This window comes from Dendrobates tinctorius, unplaced genomic scaffold (assembly GCF_039654945.1).
Source record: "Dendrobates tinctorius isolate UK_male_01 unplaced genomic scaffold, ASM3965494v1 ptg000019l, whole genome shotgun sequence".
NCBI classification, from domain to species: Eukaryota; Metazoa; Chordata; class Amphibia; order Anura; family Dendrobatidae; genus Dendrobates; species Dendrobates tinctorius.
In genome coordinates this window covers 84,975,479-84,996,543 of record NW_027361687.1, presented here as the reverse complement: position 1 = coordinate 84,996,543, position 21,065 = coordinate 84,975,479, and positions in this window count along the sequence as shown.

The following is a 21,065-nucleotide window of genomic DNA, read 5'->3' as shown; positions in this document are numbered from 1 at the left end:
ACATCCTGTTAGGCATGTTAACTAATGGCATGGCTGTGATTGGCTGCTGAAATGATGCCACGACGCACTATAAAAGCCGCCGCCACCATTTAGGGTTCACTATGCTGTGAATTCAGTTAGGGACAGGCTGCTGTTCAAGACTCTGAGGGACAGGTAGAGATAGCGATTTTCAAAATAATATTGTGCTTTACCCAGGCTACATTCTCAATAAGTGTAGCTTTCTTTCGCCTTGCAGTGCTGTTCACAGCTGTCTGCAAGGTCTGTGTGAGTGCAGCTCACACTGTGTAGTGTGTCCTGCAGCCACATCTGGTTGTAGGCCGCTCAGCGTGCGTCACTGCCTCATACATATTTTTCTTTTATTGCTGCTCATTTTTCATTCATTCTCCTATTAGTGTGCATCCATCTGTATCCATATACATTGGTTGCAAACACTATAGGAGTAGACAGCGGAGCCTTTCTGCAGCCTTTTAGTGCTAGTGACCAGTTATCTGCACTGTTGTTGGCTGTCTGAGAGGTCTCTGTGTGCGAGTGCAGCTCACGTTGTAGTGTGTCCTGCAGCCACATCTGGTTGTAGGCCGCTCAACGTGCGTCACTGCCTCATACATAGTCCATTTTTTGTTTTATTGCAGCTCATTTTTCCTGATTTTTTTCTCCTATTAGTGTGCTTCCATCCATATCCATCTACATTGGTTGGTTGCAAACACTATATAGGAGTAGATAAAGGAGCCTTTTTACTGGCTTGTGCCTTGCAGCCCCAGCCAGATTAGTATTAACCTATTTTTTGGAGCCTCATCTATTGCATTGTAGGCTACCTTCCTGCATTGTAACAGCACCAAAAAGTTTGTGATACTATCGCTTCCACATCTTTGGTCACATCCTTTCTGCTTTTTTGAAAAAAAAACAAAAAAAAACACATGTACATAAAGTTCACCAAACACTCCACTTGACAGTTGTGTAGGCCACATTAGCTCATATTAAAGTGTAGTCCACACACTTTATAAAATTAGTGTTTCTTATACCTGTTAGCAGCTGTTCAGGAATAAGCACACCGAGCACCCCCTTTTTTTACTTTTCCGCCAATCTTTATCAGTCTACCAAGATGAAGAAGGCAGGGAGTAAGGCACGTGGTCGTGGGTGTGGAGTTTCAGCAGGGAGAGGACGTGGGGATTCTGTGCCTGCTGCGGGCACCAGTGACTCAGCATCCCCCAGTTTTACCAGGCAACAGTCCTTTATGCGCAGCTTTGTAGGACCTCGCCATACCCCACTGCTGCGGGAGGAACAAATTGAAGCCGTTGTCTGATGGATGGCAGCTAACGCATCGACTTCAATGACTTCCACATCCTCTCAGGGCCAGAGGACTGAAGAGCAACCATCTGTCTCTTCACCACCTGCCAAATTGCCCAGGCAGTCAGAGAGCCCTGGACAGGAGCCATCTCATTCTCTACTTCTGTTCTCTGAGTCTGTTGGCTTGGAAAGAGGGGGCCAGCCAAGCAGCATTCTAGAATGTGAAGAGGGAGTATGCAGTGGTGCGCAACTGCTTTGTCCCTCTGAATCTGAAGAGGCGGGTGGGCCAGTGCCTATGGTCAGCACACCTCAGTACGCATCAGATGACGAGACTCAGTTGCCACTTTCTGGTGCGTACGGTGCTGGCGAGACTACCCAGGAGAAGCAGGTGTTTGAAGAGGGAAGTGTAGATGAGGTCCTTGACCCATCAAGGCGTGAGGAACAGGAAGGTGGTGGGAGCAGCTCTGAGGAAGAGGTTCCCCGAACAGCCAAAACAGGAGGGAGAGGGAGGGGGCAGACTTGGTTGCCTGTAGCCTCCACTTCGGCACCCGTTAGGAGTATTCCTCCTCCAAAACGGGCGCTCCCAGGACTTGCAGTGTGTGGTCCTTTTTTGGACACAGTTGCAGATGACATTTGCTTTGTCAAATGCAAGCTATGCCATCAGAAAGTCAAAAGAGGGAAAAGTGTCAGCAACCTGAATACCACAATTATGTGGAAACATGTGCGGACCAAGCACGTGGTGGAGTAACAAAGACACACTGAAGACGTAGGACAACCTACAGCACCACCTACTACCTCTTCAGCTCGTGTTGTAGCCTCTTCCTCCAGCTCACACACAGCTGGTTCGGCATCCTCACAGGATCGCCATGGAAGAACCTCTGGCACTGTTGTCCAGAGACCCAGTGACATTCCACCCACAGCACCACATTCCCCGTCATCCTCCCACTCCCAGGCCACTCTACAGCCATCGGTAGCACAGGCATGGGAGAAAAGGCGGTCCCGCATAGAGTGCGCTCACTTGCGGCATTCCAGCATGGCAACATCGCGCATTGCAGCGCCGATTCCGCCTTCCGGAACATAGCATCATATGTGACCTACCCACCAGGTGGAATTCAACGTTACATATGTTGGAGAGGTTTTGTAAGCAGCAGGCAGCAGTAATGGAGTACCAGCTGCATCAGGCGCAAACAAGTCGCACTGCGCGCCGGACACACTTCAGCACCACTGAGTGGGCCTCTATGAAGGACATCTGCCACGTTTTGCGTGCCTTCGATGATTCCACGCGGATGGCGAATGCAGATGATGCACTTGTCAGTATGACTGTCCCCCTTATCTGCCTGCTTCAAAACACACTGCAAGCACTAAGGGAGGAGGTTTTGGAAGAGGTGGAGGATGAGGAGTCACAAATGCCATCTGCTTCTGGACAGTCTGCACAACGTGGTTCCTCACAAAGGCCTAGGCAGGGGACACTTTGTGAGCAGGATGAGGAGAAGTCAATGGAAGAGGAAGACATCTCTCCAGAGGAGGGAGGTACACAATGCTCTAGTCAGTATGTACAGCGAGGGTGGGGTGATGCAGAGCAGGCAGAGATGACGACTCAAGCAGGGGACAGCGTTTCTTGGGCAGTTGGGAATCTGCAGCACATGGTTGATTTCATGCTGCAGTGCCTGAGAAACGACCGCCGCATTGCCCACATTCTCCACAAGGCTGATTATTGGGTGTACACTCCTAGATCCTCGCTACCAGGACAACTTACAAAGCCTCATAACACTGTTGAACCTGGAGCATAAAATGCAGGAGTACCAAGACACACTGGTGCATTCCATCATATTCTCCATTCCACCCGAGAGCAGTGCTGCGAGTGCTTTACAAAGCTGCTCTGTGCGTCAAGGCAGTGGAGGAAGCTCTGCACAAAGAGGGAGCAGAGGCAGAGCCTCAGCACAAGGCAAGACCAGTATGGCCCAAATGTGGCAAAGTTTTGTGTGCCCACCACAAAAGGTCTACACCATCACAGATGGCTCCAGTCAGCAGGAGGCAATGTTTCCGTCAGATGGTGACAAACTACATGTCTTGCCCTGTCAGTGTACTCTTAGATGGCTCTTCCCCCTTCAAATTTTGGGTCTCAAAGCTGGATACATGGCCAGAGCTTAGCCAGTATGCATTGGAGGTGCTGGCTTGCCCTGCTGCTAGTGTATTAAAGGAACGCGTCTTTAGTGCCGCAGGTTGTGTACTAACAAACCGTCGCACGCGACTATCCTCCGATAACGTTGACCGGCTTACTTTTCTGAAAATGAACAAGGCCTGGATCTCGCAGAAATTTGCCAGTCCTCTTCCAGAATAAATAATTGGTTTGCAACAGTATCCAGGTCTCCTGTTGTGTTCATGTTTCTACCACCTGAACTTTAATCCCTGGGCTCCAACACCGCCAGTTGTTGCTCAAAAGTGCCATCTGCACAGAGACAAAAACTAGCTCCTGTTAGTGGGGTTCAGTAACGTCAGCTGTTCCCCTGCTGGGTGTACGGCAATATCTCCTGCTGCCTCCACATTCAAACTACATCAGATTTTCAACTTGCGCCAAGTAGGCCACAGCCTGCTCCATGATTGATCCTGGGCTCCAACATCGCCAGTTGTTGCTCAAAAGTGCCGTCTGCACAGAGACAAACACTAGCTTCTGTGTTAGTGGGGTTCAGTAACGTCAGCTGTTCCCCTGCTGTGTGTACGGCAAAGTCTCTTGCTGCCTCCACATTCACACTACTACTGAGTTTAAACGTGCTCCAATTAGGCCTCTGGCTCCACTCTGTCTCTAGTATTTACCCTGGCCTCCAACACCACCAGTTGCTGCTCAGAAGTGCCATCTGCACAATCAACACTTGTTCCTGTGTTACTGGGGTTTAGTAACGTCAGCTGATCCCCTGATGTGTGTCCGGCAATGTCTCCTGCTCTGTCCACATTCCCACTAATAGTAGTGGTAATGTGGACAGAGCAGGAGACATTGCCGGACACACAGGGGATCAGCTGACGTTGCTAAACCCCAGTAACACAGGAACAAGTGTTGATTGTGCAGACGGCACTTCTGAGCAGCAACTGGTGGTGTTGGAGGCCAGGGTAAATACTAGAGACAGAGTGGAGCCAGAGGCCTAATTGGAGCACGTATAAACTCAGTAGTAGTCTACAACAGATATTAAACTTGATGAAAGTAGGCCTCAGCCTACACCCCGATTGACCCTGGGCTCCAACATCACCAGTTGCTGCTCAGAAGTGCTGTCTGCACAGTCAACATATGCTCCCGTGTTATTGGGGTTCTGAGATGTCATCTGATCCCCAGCTGTGTGTCCGGCAATTTCTCCTGCTCTGTCCACACTCACACAACTACAGATGTTAAACTTGCAACAATTAGGCCTCTGTCTCCACTCTGTATTTTCCCTGGGTTCCAGCACCGCCAGCTGTTTCCCGTCATTGTCTTTGGCACAGGTACTCCCTCCTGCCCAGCCTGGTTACAGCACGCCAGCTGTTTCCGGGTAGTGTCAACGTCACTTTGCCTCCAAAACTTTGTCCTGTCGTGTTGCGGTCGGGTTAGCCGACTCTATGGTGCCTGCAGTTTAGGTGCTTCCTATGTGGGCTGCAGGATCTGGCAATAAAGGCTGGTTCTGCAGCGACAATAGGACAAGCAACCCCCTGTAGGACTGTGGGCTTCGGTAACTGCGGCTAGCTTGCGGCCTTCTTTGCTTTTCATGGGTACCTTCTACTACCCATCCGGGTCCCAGTACAGTCAGCTGGTTCTCGGCAGTGCCTTTGGCTTAGGTGCCTCCTTCTCGGTATCCAAGTTCCAGCACCGTCAGCTGGTCCTTGGTAGTGCTTTCTATCACAGGTACCTCCTGCTTAGTAACCGGGTTCCAGCACCGTCAGCTGGTCCTCGGTAGTGCCATTGGCTCTTGTTCCTTCTGCTACCCATCCGGGTTCCAGCACCGTCAGCTGGTTCTCGGCAGTTCCTCAGCCTTCTTGTACCTTCTGCTACATTTCCAAGTTCCAACTTTTTGAAAAAGGTTTTTGGTAATCACTCTGGATGTCCCTGACGACGACCCTGAAGACCACCCCAAAGACGACCAAAAAGCAGAAGACCATTAAGCAGAAGACCATTAAGCAGAAGACCATTAAGCAGAAGACCATTAAGCAGAAGACCATTAAGCAGAAGACCATTAAGCAGAAGACCATTAAGCAGAAGACCATTAAGCAGAAGACCATTAAGCAGAAGACCATTAAGCAGAAGACTAAAAGTAAAATTAAGTGAGACATCAGTAGGTTAAATGTTTTTGAATATTTATTTAAAAGAAAAACATTAAACAAGCCCTGTAAGTTGAAAAGAGGGTCAACAAAACCAATAGGGCAACAACAATGACTTTAAAAGTACAAAAACCTCAGCTCAATGTAAAACACAAGAGAGTTAAAATCCTTCAAAGTCACTGGATTCCTCCTCATCTGTATGTCCAAACAGAGCTTCAGCTGGTAAGAGGTTATCAGCATAGACATTGTCGTCATCATCACTGAGTTGGTCATCACTATCACTGCTGTCGTCTTCATACAAAGCGCTGTCTTCACTGCCATCCATAGCATTACTAATGCCACATTTCTTGAAGGCGCGTTGCACCATGTCCTCTGAAATCTCTTCCCATGCATCACGAACCCACTTTGCTATTAATTCTATGTCCGGCTTCATCAGATTTCCAAGTTTTGTTAGTCGGGCTTGACCAGATGACATCCATTCATGCCACATCCTCCGCACACGGTCTTTGAAAGGTTTATTTAAACACACATCTAGGGGCTGCAATACAGATGTAAGTCCACCTGGAATAACCGCCAAAGTAACTTGAGAAGACTTTGCCAATTTTTTTATGTCATCACATGTGTGGGCTCTGAACATATCCCAAACTAGCAATGATGGTTTTTTCTTTAAAGGCTGTTCCTGGTCGTCCATTCCAAGTTTCTTCCAGCCATTTTTTTGTTCCATCTTCATCCATCCAGCCCTTAATATAAGCGCGCACTGTAATTCGTGGTGGGAATTGGACCTTTTTAGGCAGGGTCTCTCTTTTAAAAATAATTACAGGCCACAGCTTAGTTCCATTAGCCAAACAAGAAAGAACGACTGTGAAATGATTTTTTTCATTTCCTGTGGTTCTGAGTAGAATAGTTTTTTATCCCATATTTGCCACAGTTCTGTTGCTGGGAAGATCAAAAGTCATAGGTGTTTCATCCATATTTCCAATATCTCCCAGGTCATAGTTATGGATCCTTCTTTGTTTTATGATGAATGAATGGAATGACATCACTTTTTCATCAAGGTCTTTTGGCAACTTCTGTGAAATCTTTGTTCTTTGTCGCAAACATAGGCCAAATCTATTCATGAAACGGGTACACCATCCTGCTGATGCAACAAATTTTTCAATTCCTGGTGCTTTCAATTGATCTTCTTTAGCCATTTGAAGGGCACGTAAGCGAATTCCCATGCGTGTTATGCAGTAACCATTTTGACGACACTCCATAACCCATTTATGCAATTCAGTCTCTAGAGCCCCATACGACACCTTCAAACCACGTTGAGCTTTTTTTGCCTTTGGAGTCTTTTCCAAGTCAGCTTTCATTTTCCGTCAATCCCTTACTAGTTTTTCGTTAACACAAAATTCCCTACTTGCAATACTGTTATTGCTTTCTTCTGCTCTTGACACAACCTTAAGTTTGAAACCAGCTTCGTACGACCTGCGTTTTTGCTTTGGTCCGGGATTTGAAGTACTGGGATCCATTTCTAACAGGATAAAAAAAAAACGCTCCGTCCAAATACCGTAATGCTGCACAACATATGCCCCCATAAATGCTGCACAGTGAATAATGGTGGCCCAAATACCGTAATGCTGCACAACAGGTATGCCCCCATAAATGCTGCACAGTGAGTAATGGTGGCCCAAATACCGTAATGCTGCAGAACATATGCCCCCATAAATGCTGCACAGTGAGTAATGGTGGCCCAAATACCGTAATGCTGCAGTACATATGCCCCCATAAATGCTGCACAGTGAGTAATGGTGGCCCAAATACCGTAATGCTGCAGAACATATGCCCCCATAAATGCTGCACAGTGAGTAATGGTGGCCCAAATACCGTAATGCTGCAGTACATATGCCCCCATAGATGCTGCACAGCGAGTAATGGTGGACCAAATACCGTAATGCTGCACAACAGGTATGCCCCCATAAATGCTGCACAGTGAGTAATGGTGGCCCAAATACCGTAATGCTGCAGAACATATGCCCCCATAAATGCTGCACAGTGAGTAATGGTGGCCCAAATACCGTAATGCTGCAGTACATATGCCCCCATAAATGCTGCACAGTGAGTAATGGTGGCCCAAATACCGTAATGCTGCAGAACATATGCCCCCATAAATGCTGCACAGTGAGTAATGGTGGCCCAAATACCGTAATGCTGCAGAACATATGCCCCCATAAATGCTGCACAGCGAGTAATGGTGGACCAAATACCGTAATGCTGCACAACAGGTATGCCCCCATAAATGCTGCACAGTGAGTAATGGTGGCCCAAATACCGTAATGCTGCAGAACATATGCCCCCATAAATGCTGCACAGTGAGTAATGGTGGCCCAAATACCGTAATGCTGCAGAACATATGCCCCCATAAATGCTGCACAGTGAGTAATGGTGGCCCAAATACCGTAATGCTGCAGAACATATGCCCCCATAAATGCTGCACAGTGAGTAATGGTGGCCCAAATACCGTAATGCTGCAGAACATATGCCCCCATAAATGCTGCACAGTGAGTAATGGTGGCCCAAATACCGTAATGCTGCAGAACATATGCCCCCATAAATGCTGCACAGTGAGTAATGGTGGCCCAAATACCGTAATGCTGCAGAACATATGCCCCCATAAATGCTGCACAGTGAGTAATGGTGGCCCAAATACCGTAATGCTGCACAGTGAGTAATGGTGGCCCAAATACCGTAATTTTGCACAGTGCATGATTTATTGGCCAAGTGATAGGATTACCGGTAATCCTATCATGTTGCTGCTGCCCCTGCTGGAAAAAAAAAAAAACCACCACACACCACTATGTACTCACCTCCGTTGCTGACAGCTGCTCCTGAGCGTTACCGGCTCTTCAGTGACTCAGGCAGAGGGCGCGTGCTATCCACGTCATCGCGCCCCCTGCACGTCCCTGCCGGAGGACGGGAGAAAGCGGCGCGCTGGGAAAGCGCGGCGCACAGCGACTTGTAACGCCGCCACCGCCGCCGGGACACTGACAGGCTGCAGGGGACCGCAGACACATACCGGGGAACGCGAAGACCAGGTAGGTTTGAACCGTGACCCGAATATAAGTCGAGGGGGGTCTTTTTCAGCCCAAAAAGGGGGCTGAAAAACTCGACTTATATTCGAGTATATACGGTATGCTGAAAGCTGCTGATACCATGCTGTGAGCATGGTATCAGCAGCTTTCCGTAGGTGGATGACCCAGAGGTTGTCATGACACTTCCGGGTCATCATGGCACAGGTCAGGCCCCGTGATTACATCGCGGGGACACCGACCTGAGGCAGAGGGAGCCCCCTACCCCTTTGCCTCCCCCCCTGAAGCGGCGATCGCACTCAATTGCAGCAGTGAGGGGGTTAACAGCCAGGGGCACCGCTTCTAGCTGTCAGTGCAGAAGCTCAGCCACTGCAGCTCTGAGCTCCTGCACGGAGATCGGGCAGGAGATTCTGAAATTTCAGCCTCTCCTGCTCGATCGCGGCTGTTTCGTCGGTCCAATTGACTGACCAATCACAGCGCTTGGGGTGCAGGTACCAACTGCAAGGGTCCCTGCACCTCTTGCCGTGCCTGTCATAGAAAGCTGTCAGCACTGAACTGTTACTGCGTGTTTACACAGTGACCGTTCAAAGGCAGGACGTGCACAGTTCGTCCTGGTGCGGGAAGTTAACTCCTGCCATGATGGACTGTGCACGTCCATAGACATTAAGGGGTTAACATACATGATGTGTTGTGAGACTAACATTTACAAGTATGTTTATTGCATATTTGTTTTATTAAACAGAGTGCAGAATACTAGGAAAGGACAATTCTTTCTACATCAATTCACATCGGTAATCTTTTTACAATATGGTAGGAAGATTATAATCTAAATAACTTTATATATAGACACACCATATTTATAAAAATACCGATAGATCAATCCGGTCACTTAGTCCCAGAGGACCTTGTATGTTCGCTTTCAGAATCCATCTCGCTTCTTGTTTCAATAAGGCTTTGTCATGATTGCCTCCTTGAGGTGGAAAATTGACTTTCAATCCTTGCAAAACTCAAAATTTCTGGGTTAGCTTTATGTACATCTTGAATATGCTTACTCAGTCGCAAAGAGCCCTTTCCTGAGGTAATAGATCTATAGTGATCATCAAAACGTATCGTAAGTGGTCTTATGGTTTTTCCAATATAAAAATAACCACATGGACAGAAAATGTAAACCACGAATTCAGTTTGACGAGAAATGTAGTTTTGCACTTTATGTTCCATACAGCCAAAATGTATAGAATTCCCTGTCAAGTGAAGATGACAATATTTGCAGTGGCCACATTTATAATTTCCTCTTACTGATAATTCTCGTAGCCAGTTTTTTTTGAGGGGGACAAAGTCTGATGTACTAATCACCTATATTATGTGCCCTCTTATATGCAAATTGCGGAACTAGTTTGCCACCTGTGCAAAGTTTTATCTGCACCAATTAGATGCCAATGTTTTCTCACTGCTGCATGTCAATCCATTGGGCTTTGTTAAAAAAAAAAAAAAAAAAAAAATTTTTGTTTTAATTTTTGGCATGCTTCAATAGCCTCCATAGGAGGCTAGAAGCACGCGCAACCCGATCGGCGCTGCTACATATGGGCGATGAGCAAAATCGCCCATATGTAGCAAAATTTACTCCTGTGCTGAAAGCCATATGCCTGGAACAACCATAGAAGTCTCAGAGACCTCTGGTTGTCCAGGCAACATGACGCCGACCCCCGATCACTTGGGGGGGGGGGGGGGGAGGTCGGCAATGAGGTCATCACCGGCCCGGCGGCCAGAAATGCTATTTAAATGCCCGCTGTCAGCTTTGACAGCGGGATTTAACTAGTTAATAGGCGTGGGCGGACGGCGATTCCGCTCTCACCTATTGCGGGCACATGTCAGCTGTTCATAACAGCTGACATGTCCCGGCTTTGATGCGGGCTCAGCGCCGGAGCCCTCATCAAAGCCGGGGATATGTCTAATGACGGACTGTGTCCGTCATTGGACATTAAGGGGTTAAGCTAATCCCCTCACATGGACCCATAGAAGTGAGCAATTGTGAAATGGCAGTTGTCTTGCACTTCCCTCCCCAACATTGCTCTAAGTCCTGCTTGTCCATAAACCGGTCGATGGAATTTATGTGAAATAAATGACACAATTTTTCAGTTACAACTGGCGAGTGCTGCATTTCTTCTTCTACTATACATTGGATGATTCATGTAGGCACCTCAGTTTGACTGAACTGCATACCACAATACTTCAGATAAATCGCTTCATCTGTTAATAGTGGTGATTTGTGTGCCCTAGTGTGCCGTTCATCTCTTTGCTTTTCTGCTGGGACATGCAAGCAAAGCACCCAACTACTTGAGCCAAACGTCAGGTCCCAGAAACAGTGTCTGCTGATGACACCACTGCCTCTTCTCTTGTTTTACAGGCACACCAATCCCCTGTCCATGACGTAGGCCAAGATGCTTTCCACCCTGCTCCAATCACACTTGCAACCACCGTCATCAACCGAATACTTGTCCCATTACAGTGTTCAGTTGTTTCTATTCCAGTCTTAGGAATGCAAGCGTAAACACGCAGCCACCCACCCACAGGCTACACGGCCACATTTCCAGACTGCTTGCCCTGGAAATGTGCCATTTAGGCTTGTGGAGATAGTCGTTGCCATGAGGCTGCAGAAAGGTTGTCCCTCGATACTTGGTTGCCAGCTACTACTATTTCTCCAAGTGTGTTGTCCTAGCCTTAAACCAGCATGTGTCCCATAATATCAGCCGTGCCCTGACCAACGATGTGACTGGGAAGGTCCACTTAACCACGGACACTTGGACAAGTGCTTGTGGCCAGGGATGCTACACAATGTGAACATTGTGGAAGCCGAGACCCTGTTGAATTCTGGTATGGAACACATGCTACCGACACCAAGGGTTGAGGGCCCTGGTTCAATCCGGGTTGCCCCAACCTTCTACAGCAGTTCCTATACCTTCTCCTCATCTCCATCTAACAAACGTTAACATCAGTCGCAAGCTGGAAGCTTTGCAGCACTGTCTCGGCGAACTTGCAACAAGCTGTGCTTTAGCTAAGCTGATTAGGTGACAAACTGCATATTGGATACTGTTGCATAGTTGTTGAAAGGTCTAACAGACCAGAATGATCTGTGGTTATTGCCCCTCAACCTAACCTATAACCAGGCAAGGTCGTGTGTGACAATGGCTTTAACTTGGTGGCAGCTTTGAAGCTTGTCAACCCACACACACATACCACATGCTCACCATAACTTTTCTTAACATTCAGAGCAGTGGCCAGACTGAAGGTCAAGAGTGAACTGATAGTGCTCCCCTTGAACAGTAAAATACAAAAACTTCTGATGTGTTGGGCAGATCAGGATGTGGAGACAAGCATCCCGAATTTCCACTAAACAAAGGAATTTCTCGGGCTACATGAAGGCAATCACAGAGCGGAGGAATTCCATTTGTAAATTGCGGAGGTGCATCTGTTTGTTTAGAAGTTTGAGGTTCAGGATCAGACGGAGCGAGCGATCTTTTCTTTGGCACCAAGAAAAGGTTGGAATAGAAACCCACAAAACATTCCTGGGAGGGAACGGGTATGACAACCCCTGTCTGGAGAAGAGAATCAATAGCTTTCACGAAGCCAGGAATTTGAGATGAACCTTGGAGGACAGGACATGAAAAACATCTGTGGGAAACAAGATCATGCTATCCTGTAACCTGTGGTGACAACCTCCCTGGCGGGGGTTTAGAGCACCATGTAAGAGTTGGTTTAAAGGATGGCTTCTTGGAGTCTCACTGGGCGGAAGACCAGTCTCGCTGAGAGGAGATCCTGGAGGATGGGCATAGACAAAAGTGAAGAGAATATTTCCTTGTAAACAGATGCTTTGGTCTTGGCTGGGGTAGAGAGTTCCTCTTAAACCCAGTGGCGTATGAGAGAAGCTGATCAAGCTTAGACCCAAAAAGACGTGAGCCCTGAAAGGAGGGGGATTGGTAAGGAACTTTTTGGATATAGGATCTGCAATCCAGGCTTTGAGCTATTGAATCCTGCGTATGGCTGCAATTTTGCTGGCAACACGAGCAGAATAGCAGGTGGCGTCAAGGGACGCAGCAAGCATTTAACTGCATGAGCTATCTGATCTGCATGATCACCAAGCTCTTCAGATGAGGCTGTTGATAAAATGACCTGCTTTGGAAGCTTTGGCCAGGCAGAAACTGATTTGACTACCCAGGTGGAAGTGAAGGCTGGACAGAGAAACACCAGAAGCCTCAAAAGCAGACTTGGCCAGGGCTTTAATCTGTCTGTCACCGGAGTCCTTGACGGAAGAACCGTCTGGGAGAGACAGGACCGTCCTAATGGACAGGTGAGAGACTGGAGGGTCCACAGCTGGGATTCTGCCCATTTGCTGAAGAAATGGGGATGAAGGGATATAGAAGGTATATGGAATAATTAACTGCCTTCCGTCTGGAAAAGGCTTTTCCAGGTGCTCGCACTGTTTAACAAACATTGCCTCAAACTCCTTGTGATCGGCAAAGACCGTGGTGAAAGGAGGGGGGGGCATTTAGCTTTTTTAAATGTTCAGTTGTCCGGAGGGGGGGGCGCTCTTCTCATACTTAATATTGAGGTTCTGATTGACGGCCAATGGTATGGCTTCCTGGAGTTTGGAAGACAAGGTCAGAATCAGACTGGGAATCAAGATCAGACCAGGGCGGACTCCTCTGGGAAGGAGGCGTGGGAAACCTAGGGCTGCAGTCCATGCAGAATGCCGAGGCTTGATCTGTGGGCCACATCTTCATGTAGTGGGCACAGGTGTATGGATAGTGCAGTGGAAGGGATGGTACATATGTAGAACCAGAGTCTCCCTGGAGATGAGAAAGGATGCTGAGGAGGGCTAGGCCTAGATGGAGGAAAGACAGGACCCTGGACAGAGCCTACCCATTCCTGGTGGAGCAGATCATTGCAGCAATCGTAGCAGCATCTTGTAGGTACTGGAGAGAGAGCAACCTCAGCTTTGTGAAGGAAGGGGCGGTGTCATGGTGTGACCCAACCCAACTGGTGGCAAGTCAGAAGTCGGCACAACTCACAAGCAATGGGGTGGAAAAGCAGAGAGGAAGGCCCTACCCATAGGGAATGAGAGATGGTCAGCAGGTCCTAACCCCCCCCTCCCACCACCACAAACCTAGTCCATAGTAGTCACCCATTAGTGCACTGGCTAGTACACTGGCCAGCAAGGTGCACTAACCTCACCTCTGCAGGTAATATACACAGGGAAAAGTGACAAACACCAAAGGGACAAGTTGAAAAGCCGGATTACTTACCGGTAATGCTCTTTTAATGAGTCCACGACAGCACCCACTGGAGGTATCGGATCCGCCCCATTTGGAACAGGAAACCCTACAGGAAAGATAAAAGGGGCGGTCCGCCTTTCCTCCTCAGTTTTGCATTTCAGAGTACCAGGAGGACCGCCAAGGATTAGGTAATGTTTTTGTATATCTAAATTTTACTTATCCATCTTTAGCAGATATACTTTATTATCGATATCTTTAGAAGGGAGGGAAGTGAGCGGGTGCTGTCGTGGACTCATTAAAAGAGCATTACCGGTAAGTAATCCGGCTTTTTACCCTTCGCCACGACAGCACCCACTGGAGAGATTCCAGAGACCATCACCTGGGTGGGACCACCGTGCCAAGGACCGTCCTGCCAAAGCTTAGGTCAGAAGTTGATGAAAGGTCAAGTCTATAGTGATTATAGAAGGTGGAAGGGGATGACCAAATTGCCGCCTTACATATGGTTTCAATTGGAACGTCTCCCCTCTCGGCCCAGGAGGTCGCCATTGCTCTAGTGGAATGCGCTCTGATGCCTTCCGGAGGATTTTCATTTTTTGCGGAGTAGGCTAAACGAATGGCATCCCTGATCCATCGGGAAATGGTGCTCTTCGTGACTCCGTACCCTTTTTTATAGCCCTGAAAAGAAACGAACAGAGCCCTACACTGCCTCCAGCTTCTAGACCTCTCAATATACTTTAGGACAGTTCTTCTGACGTCCAAAGTGTGGAATTTCTGTTCCTCTGGAGTGGAGGGATCTTCAAAGAAGGTTGGGAGGAGTATCTCTTGAGATCTATGGTATTTTGTTGTTACCTTAGGCAGGTACGAGGGGTCTGGCTTTAATATTAATCTATCTTGGTATACTTGAAAAAAGGGTGGATCTATGGACAGGGCCTGGATATCACCCACTCTCCTAGCAGATGTCAGCGCTACCAAGAGGGCAGTCTTGAGTGACAAGTATTTGAGGGATATTGTGTCTATCGGCTCAAAGGGTTCCTCCGTCAGGGCGTCCAAGACCAGATTTAAGTCCCATGCGGGGATTGTAGGTATGTGGACTGGAGTTGTTCGTTCGCAGGCTGTGATGAATCGTGATATCCACTTATTTCCTGCTATATTATGGCCGTACAGTGCCCCTAACGTGGACACCTGTACTTTCAGTGTGTTTACTGCCAGGCCCAAGTCCTTCCCTCTCTGTAGAAATTCTAAGATAGGAACTATCGGGACTTCTGCTGTATGGGGTGCTATATGAAACCGTAGGAATTTTTTCCATATTCTTGTATAAATCTGGGTCGTGGACTCCTTCCTGCTCTGTAGGAGCGTAGCAATCAGTGTTTCAGAAAACCCTCTTGATCTTAATAGCTGCCTTTCAAATTCCACGCCGTCAAGTGTAAGCTGTCCACTTGGGGGTGGATGAAAGGGCCTTGGGAGAGTAGGTTGGGAATCGAAGGGAGGACCCAAGGATCTGTCACTGACATAATTCGTAGCCACGAGAACCACGGCCTCTTGGGCCAGAATGGTGCTATCAGGATTACTCTTGCCCTGTCCTCTCTGATCTTCTGAATCACTTGTGGCAGGAGAATCAACGGAGGGAAGGCATATGCCAGCTTGAACTTCCATGAGGCTTGGAGGGCATCCACTATGTCTGGGTGATCTGATGGAGACAGGGAAGTAAACGTCTTAATCTGTCTGTTCTCCCTCGTGGCAAAGAGGTCCACCTGAGGTTGTCCCCATAAAGTTACTATATCCTTCAAGATTCAGCGGTTGAGGCACCACTCCCCTTGCCGAAGTGTGTGTCGGCTTAAGAAGTCCGCCTCTTGGTTGTTCTCTCCCCTGATATGAAGAGCCGAGAGGGACAACAAACAGCTTTCGGCTAAGCTTAAGATTCTTGCCGCAGAAGACATCAGAGTCTCTGATCAAGTACCTCCCTGTCTGTTTATGTAGGCCACTGTAGTGGTGTTGTCCGATAGGATCCGGACATGTTTCTGTTGGAGCTGTGGAAGGAAATGGTGTAGAGCATAGTATACCGCTGTCAGCTCTTTTAAATTAGACGAGTATTCCCCTTCCTCTCTATTCCACCTTCCTTGACAAAAGCTATTCCCCATATGGGCTCCCCAGCCATGGGGGCTAGCATCGGTTGTTAGGATGCAGGATGGTACTATGACCCATGGGACTCCTGAGGATAGATGGTCATCATCTAGCCACCACTTTAGAGAAGTCAAGACCTCCCGAGTTAAGGTTATCTTGCTCTCGAGGTGACCACCATGTCGCCTGTCCTCTTGGAGGATCTGATGCTGAAGTGTGCGGACATGATACTGGGCCCACCGGACTGCTGGGGTACAGGAATTTAGCGACCCCAATAGCGACATTGCCCCTCTCAGAGACATGCGTGGTCTATCTATGGCTGCCTCTTTCTCTTTTGTGAGTGCAATCTTTACCTGAGGAAGTAGACATCTCTGGGTTGTGGAGTCTAACTGGAACCCTAAAAACATCTGGAGGGATTGCGGAACGAGTCTGGACTTCTGTATATTGATGATCCAACCTAGATCCTGCAAAGATGAGATTGCGTCAGCCACACGTTAGGTACATTGGGTGACCGAGTTCCCGATTATTAGGAAGTCGTCTAGGTAAGGTACAATTAGAGTGTCTTTTTGGCGAAGATAGGCCATCACCTCTGCCATCACCTTGGTGAAGATTCTTGGCGCTGTAGAGAGGCCGAAAGGCATGGCTGTATACGGAAAATGACGGATCTGGTCTTCGAACACCACTGCGACCCTTAGGTATTTTTGGTATCTATCATGGATAGGAAGATGATAGTAAGCATCTTTTAAGTCAATTCCTGCCATTACACAGTTTGGAAAGAGAAGCTTTATGGTGGATCTGATTGATTTCATCTTAAACTTATAATTTCTTATAAACGTATTAAGCTTCCTTAAATTAATAATCACTCTAAACGTACCGTCTGGTTTGGAAATTAAAAATAAAGGAGAGTAGAATCCTCTACCTTCCTGTCCCACTGGGACCTCCACTAAAACCCCCTTAGATAGTAGGCTCCGAATTTCTTCTGCGAGGGCCTTTTGTTGAACTAAAGAGTTAAGGCGGGTTATGATAACATTCCCTCTTTAATTATACCCAAGATCCATGGGCTCGAAGTTATTTTCTGCCATTTTGAAAAAAAAAATTTTAATCTACCCCCTACTGGTGGGTCTGATATTTTAATTTTTATTTTCCCTCCGGAATGTTGAACCCCTGAACATGCTACCCTTCTGTTTTTCTTCCTTTGCGGCCCATCTATTTGATCTATCCGTTTGCCTCCTTCTTCCAAACGGTCGTCTTTTAAAGGTTCTCCTATAGAAAGGGATAGAAGAGTCAGGGAACACCTTCTTCCTCTCCTTTGCTTTGGCGAGTATGTCGTCTAGGGCTTTCCCGAAGAGAAACTCACCCTCACACGGGGGTTGCACAAATCTTAGATTTTGATTGTGCGTCCCCCTTCCAGCTCTTCATCCACAGTGCCCGCCTGGCGTTGTTCACCATAGCTGCCGATCTTGCTGCCAGCCGCAGAGTGTCCGCCGAAGCATCAGCCATAAAGGCAGCTGCCCCTCTGATTAATGGAATAGCGGCCCGTAGCTTTTCTCTTGACACCTTCTGCTCGATTTGTTGATCCAATTGGTCCAACCACACAAGCATAGATCTGGCGGTGCACGTGCTGGCTACTGCTGGCTTAAAAATACCCGTGGCAGATTCCCAAGACCTTTTCAATGATGACTCTGCCTTACGGTCTAGCGGGTCTGCCAATAAGCCTGCGTCCTCTACCGGAATAGTAGATTGTTTTGAGGTAGAGGCTACAACGGCATCAACCTTTGGCACCTTGGTCCATTTTAATAGCTCGTCATCGCTAAAAGGATATTTCCTCTTTGAGGCCGATGGGAGAAAACTTCTTTGATCATGTTTTTCCCCATTCTCTTTTCATTAGGGCCTTAACTGCCGGTATCACTGGGAACGCTCTCCTTTTCTTTTCCGCCAACCCCGCAAACATTATTTCTTGCGCGGTCTGGGCACCCCTTGGTTCCTCACACCCCATAGTGCTCCTCACAGATTTGACCAGGTTATCCACACTATCCAGGGGAAAACATGACCGTCCCTCCATGTCTGATGATGACGAGGATGTGAGTGAGGAGTCGGAGATTAACCCCTGTTCTTCCTCTGACTCTGAGCTGAGGGTCACCTGTTTTTTGCTTCTAGTCTGAGGGTGAGGGAGTACTGGCACGGTTGATAGCCTGTATTTCCTCCCTGATTATGGCTCCAATGTCTTTTGACGACACTGCGGACCCCTGCCTAGTCTCTGGTGCACTGCTTGCAGAGCTTTTTGGGGTAGGAGTCAGGGAGAGGTTCAGAGCATAATGCGCATTCCTTATGCTTAGATTTTTCTTTTTTCTTTGTCTGGAAAGTGGAGCCAAAAGGAGGGGGGGGGGGGGTAGGAAGAGGTCAGCTTAATAGGTAGAGTATATACTTTGCACACTCACCCAGTGAAGCATTATATTACCGGATCGGATGGCTGAGATCCCGTCCTAGGTCTTGACTCTCCTGTCTCGCTCCTGCGGCCGGTGTCTGTCCTAGCGTTGCGGTCCCTGGTGGAGTTGCTCCCCGCAGAGTCTCCTGCTGGAGCGTGCGCTTCCATTGGGGACGACATGGCTCACTACTGCACAGCTGCGGCGCTGTTTAAATAGATTGCTAGTCTTTTTTTTTTTTTTTTTTTCTTCTCTCTGCCCCCGGAAGTCGCTCCACCTCCCCGGGATCACTGCGCATACGCCGTCGCGCTCTCAGCCACCCTGCCCCGGAAGTTCAATCATTACTTCCGGGGGTCAGGAGCCTCTGCGCCGGCCGGCAACCGCAGCCCCGCTTCTGTATGCGGCCCGCGCTCTCCATGCCACCGCCGGTTTCTCTTCGCGCCACTGGTGCACTTACCGCTCCTAGCAGCGGCGGTCTGCGCATCTTGGTGCCACCGACGCGCTCCTGGGTGAGACCGGGCGGCCCACCCCGGACCCGGCCATCACCCTCCATACACCAGACGAGGGGGGAGCCGTCTAACGGAGTCTCCCCCGACGCTGCCTCCGGACCGCAGCCCCTGCCGTTCGCGTGGAGACCGCACAGGCGGCATGCATGGCCCAGGTATGCTTTCCTGAAGGAACGTGGCTCCGTTTGGAACAGGAAACCAAAAAAACACTGAGGAGGAAAGGCGGACCGCCCCTTTTATCTTTCCTGTAGGGTTTCCTGTTCCAAATGGGGCGGATCCGATACCTCCAGTGGGTGCTGTCGTGGCGAAGGGTAAAAAAACACCACAATTAGCTTTCCGACGCTGCTGCCAAGCTCCACTCTGCAGAGGACACTGAAGCCGGACTCCAAACTCCCCGCAGCGTAGGATAAGACACCAGGACCTCTAGCAGCTTATACATGCAGTGTCCAGAGAGCTCTTCACACTTTGGCTGGTCTCCAGAAAAACTACCACCAACAGTCAGCTGATGCATCAGGTGATCTTTTAAAGGATGGTGGGAGTGGTCACCACCCACATCAACTGACCGGGCTGCACTGAAGTAACACCAGATCGCCAGCGGGGAAAAACTGACATTAACCCCCCAATAGTCCAAAAGGAAAACGCTTCATGTAAACAGAGTGGAACCAGAACTGCCATAAATCTAAAATTGGATTGTGACAGGCAGACATAAGCAGATAGCGCTGAGGAAAATTAAAGGAATGGGCTTATGGGAGGAAAAAATGCTCAAAATGAGACCTCTCACGCTGAATGGATGGTGCTCACAAAGTGGACGGTATCTAGACCCGGCATGAAATGAGAGCAGTGCTCCCATAGGCTGGAACAGGAGCGCAAGACATGACTGGTGTGCATTGGGGCTGTGCCCGAATCTAGCCTGATAAGGAAGGGGAAGCCGAAGAAAAAGACCGCTCAAGCCCTCACTTCTTAATCGGCTCGAGCGAGAGGGGTGTGTGGCTAAGGCCCAAGAAAACCTTGGGAGAGACCAGAGATTAAATTTTAACTGAACTCACATTTGCACTGGAACACATGTACTGGAAGGGAGCAGAGATCTTTGATGTCTACCTCCGTGTAACCCTTGAACAGGGAATGTGGTAAAAAGGAAGGGTGTCTGACTGGGTGAGATCCAGACTCATTTTCCTCCTTGCCAAGGACGACATTAGAATCCCCAGGTGAGGAGGGGGGGTCAACGGCAAACAGCGTCTTCCTTCCCCCACTGTCAAGGACGGCGCAGAAAACGTCAGCCTCGAGTAGGGGAGGGCCATTGAAAAGTCATGCGTCTTGCTCCCGGCACCGCTCCTAGGAGAGGGCTGTGGTGGGGAAAAGGCAAGGGATTGGCCACCATGATTCACCCTGAGACACGCTTTAAGGGTTAGGAGGAAAGATCCTACATCACCGACCAGAGTGGATGATGTGGACGGCACCACACTGTTCTCTCGGTCGCTATATTTTGGGAAAATAGGGTGAAGTGTTACACCGTTACCCTAAAGAGCAGAATCTGAAAAACAAAGCCAGAAATTGCCATACGTTAACTCTCAAGAGCACTCCACATGTTAGCAATAAAACATTCAAAAAGGGTCCACAGATGTTATCAAATCTGACTGCTTTTATCTTTCTATATATCCCTTTTCTCTGTCAAAAACGGTTTAGCTTATTTATTAAACTTATTAGCAAGAAAAAGCCAACTGAAGGCAAACTGGTGACCACCACAAGAGTACCATTTTCTAAGAGTCTAAAAAGAAAAGTCTCACAGGGGTTGAAAGACACGAATGTCTGAATATGGCTGTTGCTACATGGTGACACATTTCCGGCGAATTGCTTTAGGTCAACATGTCATACTGTAGCCCCAGATTTATTCAGGCATGCGTGTCTGGGAAAACATCTCTGGAAAGGGTTGTCACACAACAAATTTAGAGCTTGCAACTAATTCATTTTTACTATAAGTGTATCTGAACACCTCCAGTGTTATGGGCACTCAAAGTGCTGTTAAAAAAAAATTTGCTAACGGATGACACGGCCTAAGAACATACATTATGATCCGTGTACCATTGACTTATGCTAAAAATCGGATTGCAGTAA